Raw genomic sequence first — 19,503 nt, 5'->3', positions numbered from 1 at the left:
TTATTGCGGAAGAACCTCTATTTTTGTCCGTTTTTCTTCAATTTTTCCGACGCCGGTGGTCACCGCCGACCACCGGTTTGGCCCTCCTCCTGCCGACGGCCGCCCCACGCCGGCTGCGCCGTCAGTCGGAACTCCAACGAGGGGACCTCACGGTCCCTGTTTCGGCCCAAAGGAACCCATGGGAAGAAGAAAAGAAGAAGAAGAAGGAAAAGAAAAAGAAAAAGAAAAGAAGAAGAAGGAAAAAAAAAGAAAAAGAAAAGGAAAAAAAAAGAAGAAAATAAAATAATAATAAAATAATAATAATAAATAGGATTTTTTCTCCTCTCTCTTTCGTGAAGAAAAAGAGAAAAAAAAGAAAGAAAAGAAGAAAAAAAATAAAATAAATTAATAAATAATGATATAAATAATAAAATATGAGAAAGAGAGTTTCTCTTTCTTTAGCCTGAACTAGTATTTTCTCTCTCTAGAATTAGACTTTCTCTCTCTACTTTCTCTCTCTAAAATCTTCTCTCTAGATTATTTCTCTCTCCTAAGATTTCTAAAATTTTGAGAAGAATGATGATGAATTTAAATGATTCTCGTGATGGATTTTTGATCTGTGATCGTCGGATGGTACACCGACATCCACTTTGATCAGATCAGGTATTTTTAGATTTTATTTCTCATGATTTTATTGAATTGTCCACATGATAATTTCAGCATGATTTGATCTGATCGATCGGATTTGTTGAATCATATTGTCTGAAGAATTCAAGATGAGTTTTCTCTCTCTAGAATTTTCTCTCTCTAAAATTTTCTCTCTCTTGATTGATTCTCTCTCTAAAAAGGTTAGTGAATGAAGAAATTTCTTTTAATAGTCCTGATCTGATTCTAATGAAGAACCCTGATCCATGGTTGTCAGACAGCGTACTGGCATCTACCTTAATCAGACTATGAATCTTTAGATTTGATCATCCATGATTTCAACCTAGCCATGACTTGATTTGATCATGTTAATTTCACCAATCGAGATATTGGACCAATCGTAATGTTGGATTGTGTCATCTGATCAATTTGAATTGTACCTCATGAATTCTCTCTTCTTTGATTTTCTCTCTCCACTTGATTTTATGAAATTGATGAAGAAACTTCGGTCCTATCACTTCTTATCCGATTTAATCTGATAGTCAAACTTTGGATCGTTTAGGTCCTAATTAGATTTTGATTAGATGAAATTAGATGATCAGACCCAATCTAAACCGTTGAAATATGATATTCGTATTCTTTCTAATTATTAAAATTGATTCTGTATAGGATTGTGGATGTTTGATCATGGGATATCGCGATATGATCTACGAACAGAATTTTTGAAAGAAAATTTATAGAATTATGTGGATTTATTGGAATACGTTCGAGGTAAGTAATATTTTATTTTTTTTAGATTTATCGATAAATTATAATATATTTTTCTGACATGATTTGTGAAACGATGCATGAATTGGATGAATCGTATTTTGTTATGAAAATATCTTATTTGAAATGTTATGATGAAGCATGATTGAACATATTGATTCATGATGCATTATATTGATTGATTTCGATACTGCATGATTATATATTTCATTATCGAAATTAAAATATGAAATATGATTTATGAAGAATTATGATATAAGAAACATTATGAATTGAAACCTGACTATGTAAAGGACCCGCCAATGGGGGCATATACGTTGGCAATTGATTTGTCCTGAGGATTCATGTCGCCAGAGAGACCAGCGACAAACCCCCAGAGAGACCAGCGGTTCCGAAGGACTTTGCTGCCAGATGATTTGCAGCTCACCGTAAGAAGATACGCGGTGTTATGACCCTGCCACAGGAAAAATATGGTCATAGCTCATGATTGACGAAAAGAATTTAAGAATGAAAGAAATTAAAATTTCGAAAGAAACTTAATTTTCGAAAAAGAAATGAATTTGGCATGAATTATGTTGCATAATTGAAATTGATTTCGAATTGATAAACTCTATATGCTTATTTTCTATAAATGATTATTTACTTAAATGCCTGATGAAATCTGTTGAGAAGTGATCATTGCTTACTGGGCTGTCTAGCTCATTACCTCCTATTTTACTATTTTTACAGATGTTGAGGAATTAAGATGATACAAGATATGAATGGAAGAGTGATCAGAAGCAGAATCTCTATACTTTTATTTTCGGTTGAAAGTCTTATTGAATTTGATGTAAGGACTATGAATCATTGTTGAATTTATTGAGACATTAAAGAAAAAAAATTTAGGTCATTATATTTTGATTTAAATTATTGTCTAATTATTTGCTGTTGTTTTAGGATAGTATGATAAGATGCCTTGCATGCTTATGGAAAGAGTTTTCTATGAGTATGCGGCGGTTGCCATGACCCTCGATTCACAATCTCGGGTCGGGGGCGTGACAATTAAAGTGGTATCAGAGTGTTAGTAGATGAACTAAGATGTGTATAGAAGGAGTGTTAGTGGATAGACACTAAGGACATTATGGTGTAGATCTTTGATGATTGTAGTGGGGAAATATTTATAAATTTTGATTAAACATTGGGATTATGTATAAAGGATCACAAGAGATTATGACATATAGAATTTGAAATATGATGGATGATCTATTGATCATGATATGATTAGTTAGATCTTGATCGAAAGTAATCACAAAAGGATTGACATAAAATTTTATTATGCGTTATGGTTATTAATTTGATCATTGATTATTCAAGTGAATCGTAAGTTCAAATTCGATGTGAGAATAATACTATGATATTACTTCTAGTTGAGAAGTTGACTATTATTGGCAAGATAAAGATTTGACGATAAAATATTGTTCCAGGATGGACTAAGAAAAATTTTTATGATGCTTGATTGGAATATTTATCGAAATTGAATTTGGTATGTGGATTATATATAAAGTGGCATAATAGGATGAATGCATATTTGAGGATATTGCAAAGAAACCTATTTCTTATTGATGAAATCGATTATGAGGTTGTAGAATATTCATCGTACTGGAATCTTTAATCATCATCCTTAGATCTAGATAATGGATCTTATTATGTCTCTTGGAGACTACATGATGTGTATGAAATTTCAATTTAAAGATTTCGTATCTAAGTTGATCAAGAAATTTTCTGATATCATTGTTGAGGTTGTTAATGAAAAATTGATATCTTTAGATTAAGATAAAAATCTGATTTATATTTATTTCAGATTAAGGGATCCATGTGAATTTATAATTTAGAAATTTAGAATTTAGGAATTAATATGGAGTTCCTTTGCTTTTGTTAATGAGATCCCTAATTGAATCTACTATTAAATAGAGATTTGATTTTTTTTTGAAGCTTGTATGATTGTTATGAAAGGATATTTGATAGATATTGAAATTCTGATGATAGAAATTTTAAAAAAAAAAAATAATGATTTAAAATTTTTATATATTCTGATTATGTTCAAATTTGGTGGAGCATCGAAGGATTTTTTATTGATTTGACTTATAAGGATTTTTGATTTGAAAATTATCGAATTGAATTAATATGAGAATTAAGATTTGATTCATATTGATTATAGTAAATCTATATGATGGTTTAAATATGATATTGGACTCAAGGGTTAATCAAGATTATTGTACACCAGTAAAGGTATGAATGAGAATCGAAAGTTAATATTTGACTTTAATTAAAATTTAAAATTTAAATTTTTTTCTATTGATAAGATAAAAAAATAATTTGATCAAAATTTTTTGGTGAACCTAAGAAATTTTGATTGTTAGATCAGAGTGCGCAGCGGAAGCATGGTAATCTGGATTACTTTGAGTAAGTCAGGAATGTTGATCCTTTGAGTTAAAGAATTATGATAGATGATATAGTTTGATATAAAAAAATTTATTGATATTAGAAAGAATAATATTTTAAAATTTGAATTATTTTAGATATTCTAATGTATTTTTTAAAGTAGTGCTTCCACCTACTATGCTATAAAAATATTTAGCATCCTAATTCTAGGATGAGTGACCTTTGATTTTTGATTTTAGATTTAGAATATCCTAAAATTGAATTTTATAATTCTCTATTTATTAGAAAGAATTTGAGATTATTTATCGAATAATAATTTCGATCTTAGATTATTATACTCAAATATTTATCTCCAAAGTATAATAAAATTTAAGTTTGGACTCTTTTGATCATTATTATTTCTCTCACTGAATAGAAAAGATTGAGGTTTATCTATTGATATTGACAATTATTCTACAAAAGATGGATTGGAGTTATTTATAATTTAAGTTGAAAATGAATCGATTAATTAAGAGTTGTTAATGTTTAGATAAAGAAAATTGATATACTTACTTAGAATAGAGACATTGATTTTGATTATAAGAAAAATATAGTTTTGATTTAGATCAATTTTTGAGTTATTGATTTTTATTATGAAATGACTTAATGATAAAATTTGTTTCAAGAAAATAGAATATATAAGAGTTTGAGGGTTTGAGTAAGAAAATTTCGATGACTAGAAATAGTGATATTGATTCAATCAACAATGGTGATATTGATCTTTATGAAATGACTTAATGATGAAGTTGTATCAAGAATTAAAATATCAAAAGTTCGAGAATGAGATTGAAATGATAAATCTTCAACCTTTGAAAGTATGAATAAGAAAAATATTTTTGAATTTTGATTGATTAGGATGTCATCAAATGATTCATAGAAGTATGTTTTCCTATCTTATGATGGGTTGAAATTAAGAGTGGATAATATTTTGAAAAAAAAAATGAATGATGATGATGAATGAAGTTCTTATGCAAGAATAGAGACATTGATCTTTTTCTATTCACAAGAGATAGATTTGATTTTAATTTGAGTCATGAGATATTGAACATTAATTTTTACAGAAAATGAGATCATAATTTTGAAATCTTGAAACATTAAAAATCTTTGAGATGTTGGTCTTGATAAATAAGAAAATGAATGGATCCGTTTCAGATAGATATTGATGTACCGACTTTTTCTTATGAAATAATTTAAGAATAAATTTATATCAAGAATTAGAATATTGAAATATTTATGGATGAGATTCAAGTAAGAAACTATGAAGACTCAAGCAAGAAAAATTTTGAGGATGAAATTCTTTTAGAGGGGAAGAATGTGATGGCCCAACCCAAGTGAGAATCCCAGCCCACCAAAGTCCAAAAAAAAAAAAAAAGAAGAAGAAAGAAAAACAGGGGAAAGACTCCCAAAGGGAGTCTTCTTCCTCCTCTCGCCGGCTCCCAATCGGAGTCGGAAAGAGCTCCTTCCGGCCCTATTTAAGGAGGAGAACCCTCCTCTCTCCCTCTCATCGAGAAATCCCGGGGCAAAACGGCGGCAATCGTCGAAAAATCCTCACAGAGACCCATCACTGTGTCCGTCCAATTGCTCGTCAGAAAAACCTCGTCGGCGTCGGAGGTAAGCCTCCTCCCCTTCCTCTCTTCTCCCCTTTCCTTCCCGTGCCGGTGTGCACGATCGCCGGCGACCGGAGTCGTTGGATTTTGTTGCGGAAGAACCTCTGTTTTTGCCCATTTTTCTTTGATTTTTTCGACGTCGGTGGTCACCGCCGACCACCGGTTTGGCCTTCCTCCTGCCGACGGCCGCCCCATGCCGGCCGTGCCATCGGTCGGAACTCCAACGAGGGGACCTCACGGTCCCCTGTTTCGGCCCAAAGGAACCCACGAGAAGAAGAAAAGAAGAAGAAGAAGAAGGAAAAGAAAAAGAAAAAGAAAAGAAGAAGAAGGAAAAGAAAAGAAAAAGAAAAGAAAAAGAAGGAAAAGAAAAGAAAAGAAAAGAAAAAAAGAAGAAAAAGAAAAGAAAAAAAAAAAAAAAAGAAAAAAAAAAATAATAATAATATAATAATAATAAATAGGATTTTCTCTCCTCTCTCTTCCGTGAAGAAAAAGAGAAAAAAAAAGAAAGAAAAGAAGAAAGAAAAATAAAATAAATTAATAAATAATGATATAAATAATAAAATATGAGAAAGAGAGTTTCTCTTTCTTCCCTCTCTTTTTTCAGCCTGAACTAGTATTTTCTCTCTCTAGAATTGAACTTTCTCTCTCTACTTTCTTCTCTAAAATTTTATCTCTAGATTATTTCTCTCTCCTAAGATTTTTAAAATTTTGAGAAGAATGATGATGAATTTAAATGATTCTCGTGATGAATTTTTGATCTGTGATCGTCGGATGGTACACCGACATCTACTTTGATCAGATCAGGTATTTTTAGATTTTATTTCTCATGATTTTATTGAATTATCTACATGATAATTTCAGCATGATTTGATCTGATCGATCGGATTTGTTGAATCATATTGTTTGAAGAATTCAAGATGAATTTTCTCTCTCTAAAATATTCTCTCTCTTGATTGATTCTCTCTCTAAAAAGGTTAGTGAATGAAGAAATTTCTTTTAATAGTCCTGATCTGATTCTAATGAAGAATCCTGATCCATGGTTGTCAGACAGCGTACTGGCACCCACCTTAATCAGACCATGAATCTTTAGATTTGATCATCCATGATTTCGACCTAACCATGACTTGATTTGATCATGTTGATTTCACCAATCGAGATATTGGACCAATCGTAATGTTGGATTGTGTCACCTGATCAATTTGAATTGTACCTCATGAATTCTCTCCTCTGATTTTCTCTCTCCACTTGATTTTATGAAATCGATGAAGAAACCTCGGTCCTATCACTTCTTATCTGATTTGATCTGATAGTCAAACTTTGGATCGTTTAGGTTCTAATTAGATTTTGATTAGATGAAATTAGATGATCGGACCCAATCTAAACCGTTGAAATATGGTATTCGTATTCTTTCTAATTATTAAAATTGATTCTATATAGGATTGTGGATGTTTCATCATGGGATATCGCGATATGATCTACGAACAGAATTTTTGAAAGAAAATTTATAGAATTATGTGGATTTATTGGAATACGTTCGAGGTAAGTAATATTTTACTTTTTCTAGATTTATCGGTAAATTATAATATATTTTTCTGACATGATTTGTGAAACGATGCATGAATTGGATGAATGGTATTTTGTTATGAAAATATCTTATTTGAAATGTTATGATGAAGCATGATTGAACATATTGATTTCATGATGCATTATATTGATTGATTTCGATACTACATGATTATATGTTTCATTATCGAAATTAAAATATGAAATATGATTTATGAAGAATTATGATATAAGAAACATTATGAATTGACAACCTGACTATGTAAAGGACCCCGCCAATGGGGGCATATACGTTGGCAATTGATTTGTCTTGAGGATTCATGTCGCCAGAGAGACCAGCGACAAACCCCCAGAGAGACCAGCGGTTCCGAAGGACTTTGCTGCCAGATGATTCGCAGCTCACCGTAAGAAGATACGCGGTGTTATGACCCTGCCACAGGAAAAATGTGGTCATAGCTCATGGTTGACGAAAAGAATTTAAGAATGAAAGAAATTGAAATCTCGAAAGAAACTTGAATTTTCGAAAAAGAAATGAATTTAGCATGAATTATGTTGCATAATTGAAATTGATTTCGAATTGATAAACTCTATATGCTTATTTTCTATAAATGATTATTTACTTAAATGCCTGATGAAATCTGTTGAGAAGTGATCATTGCTTACTGGGCTGTCTAGCTCATTACCTCCTATTTTACTATTTTTACAGATATTGAGGAATTAAGATGATACAAGATATGAATGGAAGAGTGATCAGAAGCAGAATCTCTATATATTTATTTTCGGTTGAAAGTCTTATTGAATTTGATGTAAGGACTATGAATCATTGTTGAATTTATTGAGACATTAAAGAAAAAAAATTTAGGTCGTTATATTTTGGATTTAAATTATTATCTAATTATTCCGCTGTTGTTTTAGGATAGCATGATAAGATGCCTTGCATGCTTATGGGAAGAGTTTTCTATGAGTATGCGGCGGTTGCCATGACCCTCGATTCACAATCTCGAGTCGGGGGCGTGACAGTTGCTGCTGTCAAATTCCATGCCGATCAGGTTGGACTTGATCTTTCGGGAAGGAAACGAGGTGAAAGAGTCCTTGGACCAAGACGCCGTGGAAGGATCCTTGGCTGGATATGAGATGCCGGAGAAGATTTGTCCTGATTATTGGAGCTGAATCTGCAAAAGATTCCTGATCGGAGGGTGTTCTAATAGAGATCTTCTAATGCTCAAATTAGCAGAAAATTGAAGAACAGTGAGAAAGAGAGAGAACCGGTGGAGCTTCTTATGGCTCTTGAAAACTTATCAGGGATCCCCTTTCCATTTATTTACAGAGGACGAATAAGAGTCACATTCATCGGGGTATTGGCCGTTTATGGAAAATACGCACGGTCGCACTAGTCAAATTGAGACGACCTATTGAACTGAAACCATACTTCTTGGATTTCGTTAGATCGGCCGTATTCGGCCCTTGCTCATCTCAACTCAACTATAACCAAGGATCAGAGCAATCAAGGCCGGGGTGGAGGCCCACAACAACTACTACTCCAACGACGAAATGGGGAGAGCCTGATCTGTGTGACTAACAAGGTATCAAAGTTATGGGTTTGTGCTTCAGCTTTGGATGCTTCGCTTTAAACTAGTTCCTGATTTCCTTTAAGAAGCACATACAAAGGCATGCAGAACAAAATGCAAAGAGAGAGAATAATAAAACAGAAACGTACAGGGAACCTTAACGATAGGGGTGTGGAAAGCAAGCCTGAGATCTATGTGAAAAAATTGCTTGGCAAATACTTCTTTTCTGTAAGCAGTTGTTCTACGTGCATATCCCCTCATGGTAGATGTTATTTTGGTCCCCATAATCAAGGAATTTATCTGATTATAACAGTCTTTACAATCATTGTACCATCCAACCACATAATTTTGGCATTCAGGGTGAAGTTTCAATCCTCTTAATGTGAAGAAAATTCAAGGGCTTTTAAGACACATGGAAAGGAATCCAATTAGAACTAAAACTGTCTACTAGTTTCAACTACCACTTGTTACTTTCTGGGATCACAAAGAAATGACAAAGGGAAAGCATTACTTGTCTTAAGCCAGATGGTCCAACATCTTATCTTATGATCAATACAGAGGCAGCTTAAAGCATGACTAGAAGAATCAGCATAACAAGAGAAATGCACCAGCTGCTTGAATTCATAGTTCAGATCAAAAATTAAAAATTCTCAAATAAACTAAAGTTCCTATACATCATGGGAAAAAAATAAACAACCATTTTAACAAAACAAACCAGAATACTGGAACCTAGATGTATAAGAAAGGACAGGAGGAATTGGGGTATTTACCCATTATCATTGTATTTTCTCCTGTAGCCACCAGTATCTCAATCTAAGTTGCATCGTCTTTGCTAAGACAAGATCAATTAAATTGTGGATGCTCCCAGAATCAAATTTTTGATTGGCTGATCAACCCCATCATCAGCTTTGTTCTAGAGGATAGCCCACCAACAGTGGCATGTATAGAATATTTGGTGATGAAGGTATTGAGACATTCTATTCTCTTGATGTTCTTCCAGTTCCTCATATATACATCTGATCATCCTTTATTAAAAATAATTGCTCTGTTCTGCAACAGTGACTCAGAACAAATTTCTCATCATAGTTGTAACAAAGCCCATTGATCGGTAAAATGTGCACAAAATATGTGAATAGAGACTTCCATGTCTGACTGATATTCTAGATGTGCCAGTCCTGGATATACCTTGAGTAGGGCGCATAATGTTAAAAAGCTTGCAGATTTATTCATCCCAAGTACCGCATTATGATGGGTTAAATAAATGTATAGGTATGCATAGTTTTCTCTTGCCTGGTTGATCTTCAGGATAGTAATGCCCCTTGAGTAGGACTTACAATTTAACAAAGCAATAGGCTGATGGTACAAGCCTTAACACTTCACAAAGACTTACCAATCAGCATAGGTTCTCCTCAGATTGCAAAGGAATCCTGTTTATGAAAACAATATTCTTGTTAGATTATTCTTTTTCATCTAATTCTTAGGAAATTAAAGTAAATATTATTTTTCTGAACCATCTGTTAAAATGTTTATTTTTGTTCAGTCAGCTTTGCTGGTATATGCTAAGATGCATGCGAGGGGTTAACCCGTAAGTTAACTAACGGAATGCTTTTGAAGACTTGCACGCGCCAATCAAGGAGGAACATTAGCTGATTGTCAGGGTTTAACTTTAAGGTTAACCTTTTCTCCCTATTCTTGTGTCATGCCCCCGACCCGAGATCGCGAGCAGGAGATCGCGGCAATCGTCGCATACTTATGAAGAACTCTCTCCATAAGCATGCAAGGCATTTCATCATGATATCAATGTATCACAGCGGAATAAATTCAAATAATTATTATTCAACTTTAATTCAAATAATTAAATCAAATATCTTACATCCAATAAAATTTTACTAAAAATAAAAAATAGATCTAAGTTCAATGAAGTTGACAATGCTAAATCTCGCCTCGAAAAGCTCTGTCCCAATATTTTTTCCCACGCTCGTAATTAATTATCTGAATTTGAAAAATAGTGTTGGGTATAAAATACCCTCAGCCGAAGTTCTTAGCAGGCTTGACCCTCCCAAGACTCCTCCGGCTATCGACCGCAGACGGTATCTCTCCGGACTTCTCCAACAGCCGGATTCCCACAGTGCTGACTGAATTTCCCCGACGGACGAACTCCCACTGCACCACCCGAGCTCCTTCAACATGAGTTCCCCCGTTATCTATTAAACCGCCCTAAGCGCTACCAAGCTCCGCCGCCAGCCGACTTTCTACGACTATCAGCTGCTCCCCGAATCCCTTCCAGACTTCTTCCAGCCAGGTTCAACTCCAATCCGAACTACCCCGGACTCCGCCAACGGCTGAACTTCTCCAACAGTAGATTCCTACAACTACCAGATTTCAGCCCGGACTCCTACGGGAGCCAGATCTCGTCCCCGACCTCGACTGTGGAAAGGCTTCGCCCGGACTCCTACGGGAGCCGGGCTCCACCCTCGACCCCGATTGCTGGTAAACTTAGTCCGGACTCCTAAGGGAGCCGGACTTCATCCCTGACTTTGATTGCAGGTAGACTCAGCATGGACTCCTACAGGAGCCGGATCTCGTCCCCGACCTCAACTGCGGAAAGGCTTCGCCCGGACTCCTACGGAACCGGGCTCCGTCCTCGACCCCGATTGCTGGTAAACTTCATCCGGACTCCTAAGGGAGCCGGACTTCATCCCTGACTTTGATTGCAGGTTGACTCAGTCCGAACTCCTACAAGAGCCGGATCTCATCCCCAACCTCGACTGCAGAAAGGCTTCGCCGGACTCCTACGGGAGCCGGGCTCCGCCCTCGACCCCGATTGCTGGTAAACTTCGTCCGGACTCCTAAGGGAGCCGAACTTCATCCCTGACTTTGATTGCAGGTAGACTCAGCCCGGACTCCTACGGGAGCAGATCTCTTCCCGACCTCGACTGTGGAAAGGCTTTGCCCGACTCCTATGGAGTCGGGCTCCGCCCTCGACCCGATTGCTGGTAAACTTCGTCCGGACTCCTAAGGAGCCGGACTTCATCCCTGACTTTGATTGCAGGTAGACTCAGCCCGGACTCCTACGGAGCCGGATCTCGTCCCGACTCGACTGCGGAAAGGCTTCGCCCGGACTCCTATGGGAATCGGGCTCCGTCCTCGACCCCGATTGCTGGTAAATTTCGTCCGGACTCCTAAGGGAGCCGGACTTCACCCCTGACTTTGATTGCAGGTAGACTTCGCCGAGCTCCTACGGGAGCCAACCTCGTCTCCAGCTCTAGCTGCGGGAAGACTCCGTTCGGACTCCTGTGGGAGCCGGACCTCTCCCCGACTTCAACTGAAGGAAGACTCCATCCGGACTCCTGCGAGGGCCGGACTCCAAGCTCCTCTCGGACGGGTGGCTAGCCACCTCTCTCTGCCAAACACCCCAGCCGAACTCCAGTCGATAGGCCCGACCCCCTGGCAGGCCGCAGCAATAGCCACGACTCTGCTCCACCTCCTGCGATGGATTCCAGCGGCTCCATCACTCCCTGGCAGGCCATAATAATGGCCACGATCCTGCTCCACTTCCTGCGACGGATACCGCGCGATTCTTCCATTCTCTGGCAAGTCGCGACAACGGACGCCGCTCCGCTCCTCGTGGCAGACTCCACGTGGCACGCCCCAGTGATAGCCACGGGTCCACTCCACTACTCTCCGCAACAAACTCCTCCTGACTCTGGGCGGCCCACTGCAGACGGTTACAGACATCGCTATCAGTTTGTTGCCCCCTCCGCCTATAAAAGGGGGATCCCAGATACGTTATTCTTTAAGCTCTCATTTTTACCTAGAAACTCTGCTAAAATTTTCGTTCGAGCACTCCATTCTTGTTGAGGCAGAGAACTGACTTGAGCATTGGAGGGTCTTGCCGGAGCAACCCCACCTCCGTTTAGACTTCTTTTGCAGGTCCGACGGCGACCGCGACCCCCACAACTCCAGCTTCTCCGACGCAGGAGATTTTTGCACCAACAGGATTGGCGCTAGAGGAAGGGCCGTGTCTTTCAGTACCCTTATTCTTAAAGGAGCGCTCAACGGGACCGCCTCCGGGCATCTTTTCCGACATCCTCTCCTCCTTCCTCCACTTGGTCTTTGCCCGATGCCTCCCCGTAAGGCGTCCACCGGACGACCCACGGCCTCCGCGGCCAGATCTCAGGCTCCGGCCTCACCTCTAGTTTTCCAGCCTCCTCCTCCTCTCCGGCAACGGCGGTCGGCGGGAGCAATTTGATCTGCTGGCGCAGCAGGTCAGAGGCCTCACTGAAGCTGTGCAAGCCACGCAGCAGCAGCAGCAGCTGCAGGCATCAGTGCGCTGAAAAGAGTGTCATCGGAACACCAGAATCCGACGATGAGGCGGGCCACTTGGGCCAGCCACCCATCTTTCCTGGGGAGACGAACCCGAGGGTGGAGAGCCCTCAGTCGGATCATGACTCCACCTCTGGAAGATCTCTACCCCCATTCTGCCAGAGGACCCTCGAGACCTGTAGTCGAGAGGATTTCCTAGATCGGAGGCTCCAGGAGATGAACCGGCGGATCGAAGAACTCCGCCGTGCTCCCTCCGCTTATGGTGAGGATATTTGCACTGACCCCCCTTTTCTCAATGATCATGCAGGAACCGATCCCGCCAAACTTCAAACTCCCCCAGTTCGAAAGCTACGACGGACTTCGGACCCGGTTGATCATCTGGAGGCCTTTCGGACGATGATGCTGCTTCATGGCACCCGACGCCATTCTATGCCGAGCCTTCCCATCCACCTTGAAGGGAGCGGCGAGAAACTGGTACTCGATGCTGAAGCCGGTACCATCTTTTCCTTCGATCAGATGAGCCACCAATTTGTGGCCCATTTTGTCAGCAGCCGGCCCCCGGAAGGGTTGGAAGTCCCTCATCAATATCAAGCAGAGGGAGGGGGAGTCCATTCGGACCTACATCAACCGTTTCAATGTCACAGCGCTGGAGGTCCGAAATTTGGACCAATCGGTAGCAATGGCCGCTCTGAAGGGCGGCCTTCAGAAGAATGACCTTTTGTTCTCCCTGGAGAAGAAGTACCCCAGGATTTTGCTGATCTGTTGGCTCGGGCTGAAGGGTACGCCCGAGCGGAAGAAGCCTTCAAAATGAAGGATGAGGAGACTGCGAGAGAGCGGCAGGCGGGAAACTCGAGTAAGCCCGCAGTCGAAAAAGGGCCGAGAGAAGCTCGGCCACGTTCTCGAACTCTCCCGGCACAAGGTGTCCATACTCCTCCCCGGGTACATAGGCAGAGAAGTTCGGACCGCGGAGTTCGGCGGGGTTCTCCACCGGAAGATTCCGCAACTAGCCCCCCTCAATGCCTCGAAGACCCAGTACTGATGGAGGTCAGGGAGCAGCTCCCTAGGCCAGAGAGGATGCGCACACACCCCGGGAAGCGCAACCCCAACAAGTTCTGTCTCTACCATCGCGACCATGGCCATGACATGGAGGAATGCATCCAGCTCCGAGACGAGATCGAGGAGCTCATCCGACGAGGTCGACTCAATAGGTTCATTCGACGCCGGCCTGAGGGTAGAGAAGATCGGCCAAGGGCCCTGCCGCAACCTGAACCGCCAAGGAGGGAGGAACAACCCGAGATCGGCCTCCAATCGGGACCATTGACTCCATCACCGGAGGGCCTCAAGGAGGAGCAGACCTTCCACGACCATGGGACTCGAAAACTTAAATGTACTACTCACGACTTTGCTTTGAATCAAAATTCTTTCGACTTTGTATGTCTTTCCCTTTTGGCAGGACTTGTTACGATTGGGATAACCCCTTCAAACAATTAAAACAAGGTCATGTTAGAACAGGAGGAGAACCTCATCCTAACATGAGCAAAATGAAAGTCCGATTATTTTAAGATCGGATCGGGGAGAGGCCCATATAACGGCCCTTGAGTGCCCCCATGGTCATGTTAGGAACAGGAGGAGAACCTGTCCTAACATGAGCAACATGAAAGATCGATTATTTTAAAATGGATCAGGGAGAGGCCCATATAACGCCCTTAAGTCCCCCATGGTCATGTTGGAATAGGAGGAGAACCTCGTCCTAACATGAGCAAAATAAAAGTCCGATTATTTTAAGATCGGATCGGGGAGAGGCCCATATAACGGCCCTTGAGTGCCCCCATGGTCATGTTAGGAACAGGAGGAGAACCTCGTCCTAACATGAGCAACATGAAAGACCGATTATTTTAAGATCGGATCAGAGGAGATGCCCATATAACGGCCCTTGGATCCCCCTGGGCCATATTAGGGACAGGAGGAGAACCTCGCCCTAACATGAGCAAAGTCAAAGGCCCGATTTTTTAGACCGGATGGGGGGAGAGGCCCTACAACGCCCTTATGCCCCCACAGCCATGTTAGGAACAGGAGGAGAACTCGCCCTAACATGAGCAAAGTCAAAGGCCCAGTTCTTTTAGATCGGATGGGGGAGAGGCCCTACAACGCCCTTACGCGCCCCCACAGCCATGTTAGAGACAGGAGGAGAACTCGCCCTAACATGAGCAAAGTCAAAGGCCCGGTTCTTTTAGATCGGATGGGGGGAGAGGCCCTACAACGCCTTATGCGCCCCCACAGCCATATTAGGGACAGGAGGAGGACCTCGCCCTAACGTGAGCAAAGTCGAAGACCCGTTCTTTTAGACGGATGGGGGGAGAGGCCTTACAACGCCCAATGTGCCCCCACAGCATGTTAGGAACAGAGAAAACCTCATCCTGACATGAGTAAAGTCGAAGACCCGTTTTTTTAGACCGGATGGGGGGAGAGGCCCTCACGATGACCTTTATGTGCCCCCACAGCTCGTCGGGAACAGAAGGAGGACCTCGTCCTGACAATGACAAAAACCTGATCACCCAACATGATCGGATAAAGGAAAAAGCCCCTCAATGGCACCTCCACACCTCTACGCGACCCCGCAAAAAGCAAGGGGAGGACCCTCACTCGGAAAGAGGAGGAAAATTAAGAAGGAAAGCGATGAATTACACCGGCAACGGACGAAAAAAAACCACACCAAAGACCTAGGGAACCTCATCTCAACAAAGACGGAAAGTTCCTACCAAACATCCCCGGCCTCTAAGAAGGCTCTGACACAGGTCAAGAAAATAATGACCCCTTCGAGGTAATGCGGAGTTCGGACCACCGAGCTCGAGCCTACGGCCATGGACGACAAGAAAAGCAAATCAGCATGGCGACGATTGGGCACCTCCAAACAACATCGACGTCGGACAAGTTTTAAAGACAAAAGAAGTTCGACGGACGATAATTTAATACAACACGTGGAAAGGTAACACAAAATCTCCTTTTCATTTCATTCACAAAATATACACTACAAAGCCCAGCAGGCTAAAAAGAAAAGCAAAACGACAAGAACAAGATGAAACAACAAAGAAAAAGTATATACATGGGAAGACGAAAGACAAAAAGAGCCCTAAGGGGGCCGGCTTCCTCCGACCTCGGACTTTCAGCTTCGACCCTCGCCAGGGAATCCCTTAAACGTCCGACTTCTGCTTCCAATTCTCTCTCTCTCATTAATATCTCCATGTATCTTCGATGATATCGCTGGCTTTCGCTCTCCGCCTCTCGACGCTTTTTCTTAGGACTCGATTCTGCCTCCGCATCCTTGACGGCCTGCTGCTCGCATGCCAGCTGGATCTTCAATTGCTATACTCGGCCGTCCTCCCCCAAGGGCGATAGAAAGCTCTTCTGCGGTTCTTCTCAGGGATTGGAGTTCGCTGGAATCCCGAGAGGAAGCGAGCTGAGCCCTGCCAGCCAGCTGCCCTTGAAGGCGGGCAACCTCGTCGGTCGCCATCCGGAGCCTCCCCTTGTATTCGTCCACCTGCTTGCGCCAGCCAACCCGGTACGCATCGTAGCTCGCCTCGGCATCCTGGAGCTGCTGCTGGAGGTCGGAGACCTTCTTCGACCACTCCCGGTCGCTGTCGGCCCGAGTCAAAAGTCGGGATGAACTTTCCTCCAGCTGGCCAATCCTCTCCCGGCAGCCGACAGCTCCACCTGAGGGAACTGATTTTGGCGGCTTGAGCCCAAATTTGATCGCTGGCATGCTTCTTGTGTTCCTCAAGCTCCTTCTCAAAGTTCGCCTTCCTCCGACTGTACTCCATGATCCCCTTCACGTGGAGATTCCGAAAGTAGGTGGCCTCCGCGGTGGCTTCGGAATGACTCTCCCTCAACCTGCGAAGCTCGCCTTCCATCTTCTTCGACCTTTTTGTTAAATGGAGGACTTCCTTCTTCAGCCGCTGGATTATAGACTTCAGCGGAATCCCTGAGCAAGGGAAGCGCTTCGCGGGGCGCTGCCATCGGGAGGTCAACGCGTTAAAATGCAGCTCATTACAAAGAAGAAGAAAGAAAGAAAGAAAAAGAAGAGAAGAAAAGTCCCCCAAAAGGAGGAGACCAATTTTATTGACTGAATGTTTCTTGAAGACAAAAGAAAGAAGAAAAATGGCAATAAAGGAAGAATACAAAGTTAGAGGTCTTGGACCTCTGGATCAACGGGGGGACTCGGCACCTCTGGGGGGTGGACCGCGGTGGCTGCAACGGCGGTGGAGGGCCCGCTTCATCCTCGGACGCCTCATCCAAGAAGCTGAGGTCGAGCTCGGAAATTTCACGACCATCTTCTCCTGCAGAGCTCGAACCCTTTATTGAATGCGGCTTGGCCGAACTCAACCTTCAACTTCTTCATTTCGGTGGAAGTCTTGAACTCCTCCACCGCTTGACTCCTGGCCTCCGAGACCAGGGTCGGGATCTGTTCCGCCATGTTTGCAACCTCGGCCTCCGCCCTCCTCACCATCTCCTCCAGGTCGCCTTCTGTTCTGCGAGGTCTGTCTCTCCTCTCAAGCGCCTCTCGGAGACCGGCCACCTCGAGGGCCATTTCTTAAGGCGGGCAGCCTCGGCCTGCTGACCTTCCACCCCTTGTTTGTCGTCTCGATGTTGGCGAGGAGTTGATGCCCGAGCTGCAAGGGCAACAGGAGAGTCAGAATGAAAGCTGGGAAGTTAATTAAATGAAGAAGCGAAAGGAAAAAGGAGGAGAATCTACTTACCTCGAGGAAGGCCCCTAGCGAGTCCCAGACTCGTTGTGTAGGATCGACGCGGACGATCCTCTGGACGACTTCGGGCAGTGAGCACCCGTCTACCAGCTTTTTTATTAGATCCCTGTCACTAAAGGGATCATCCCCCTGCTCCTCTTCAGAGCCGCGGACTCTTCAGTGGCAGCCCGACGACCGCCGACCCTGCGGGCCAAGGTCTTCCTCCTCTTCCTCCTCTCACCCCCTGGCACCTCCTCAGGATGGGTCTCCGAAGCGGGACCTCGGTAGGAGAACTCAAACCCCTCGGGGAAGCCCGGGCGGCGGGACGCTCAGTGTCTGGAAGGACGTCGGTGGCTGAGGTCGCTCGGGCGGGCGCGGCCGAACTCATCCCCTCTGCTCTGGCCCTCTTCGCCGGCCCGGAGGCCGCGGCGCCCTTTCTTTTGAGAGCCTTCAGGCCCCTGGCGAGCATCTGTGCTTCTTCGGCGTCCATGCCTAAAAAAAAAAAAAGAGAGAGAGAGAAAGAGAAAAGAAAAGGAGGGCGTGAAAAAGAAGAAAAGAAGAAGTGGGAGAAAGAGAGGAAAGGAAAAGAAAGAAAAAAAGAAAAGAGAGATGAAATACTGGCGGGATCCAGGGGGCTCAGGCCGATGTTGAACAGAAACTGCTCCTTCAGGAGGTTGGGGAGAGAAAGAGTTGGATATTTGAGGAGTTTCTGGAGGCTTGATGGTCGTCTCCCTCCAGGCTGGGCGCCCGACGGATGGAGTCCCTCAGGGAGCCCCAAGGGGGCAACTCTAGCCTCAAGATCGGGCATCGAACATAAAGAAACTTCCCCTTCCAGTTATGGATAAAAGAAGGGGCACCCTTCAGTAACCCCTTCCTACCGAACTGAGGGAGAAGTACCACCAATCCTTCACCGTGGGATGACGCTTGAAGGTGTAGAAGTATCCAAACAAGGAAAGGATGGGCTGGACTTCGACTACATGACAAAGAGAGAGGAACCTTATCAAAAACCTAAAGGAGTTCGGTGCAACCGAAGCCAGAGAAATGTCCAGAAATCGAAAAAGAGCAATGACAAAAGGCGGCAGAGGGAGCCGGAGTCCGGCACGGAAGGCCTCCTGGTACAGGCAGAAGCAGTCGGGGGAGGGGCACTAGCCCGGTCGGATGGGCCAGGAAGTTCCAGTTCGTACTTCGGAGGAACCCCATACTGAACTCTTATCAGTTGGAGTTCGTCTGGAGTCAGAGAACAAGGAATGACGTCCGGTGCAAAAATCAGACGAGGTTCAGCTCTACCTACCGGTTCATCTACCGCCTGAGGACTCTGAGAGACCGAGACAGACGAACTCCTAGAGCCGCTAGAAGAAGAACCCCTGGAAGACATCTAGAATCACACGAAGACCACTTACAGAGGTGAAATCCCTAAAAATCGGGGAAAATCACGGACAAGGTCCCGGGGGACTGATGCGCAGAGCAAGAGGAAGAAAGATCGAACGGCAAAAGGAAGAACAAAAAGGAGAAGGAGTTCCGAGACTAACCTAGATGATTTGGAGAAGTATGAAGGCGCGGAAATGGGGACGGCTCGAGGAACGCCTAAGGCTGGGAAGGGCGCTGAGAAAAATCGAAGTTCTCAGGAAGAAGAACGATGCCAGAACGAGACCGTCGGATAGAGCGGGACTTTTGGAGGAGGAGTAAGGGTTTAAATAGGCCCTGAGATCCGGCATAATGACGATTGCGAATCTCCTCTGGCCGGTCTCTTTTCGCCGCGTGTCCCACTCACCACAGCGGGCGGTTAAAAAGTGGCGGACGGCTGACAGTGCCTTTATTGCGCCACGCCTCAAGCACCGTTCCACTGCA

Source organism: Elaeis guineensis, chromosome 11 (assembly GCF_000442705.2).
Source record: "Elaeis guineensis isolate ETL-2024a chromosome 11, EG11, whole genome shotgun sequence".
Lineage (NCBI taxonomy): Eukaryota > Viridiplantae > Streptophyta > Magnoliopsida > Arecales > Arecaceae > Elaeis > Elaeis guineensis.
The sequence above is the reverse complement of the archived record's forward strand: the minus strand, read 5'-3'. Positions refer to the sequence as shown.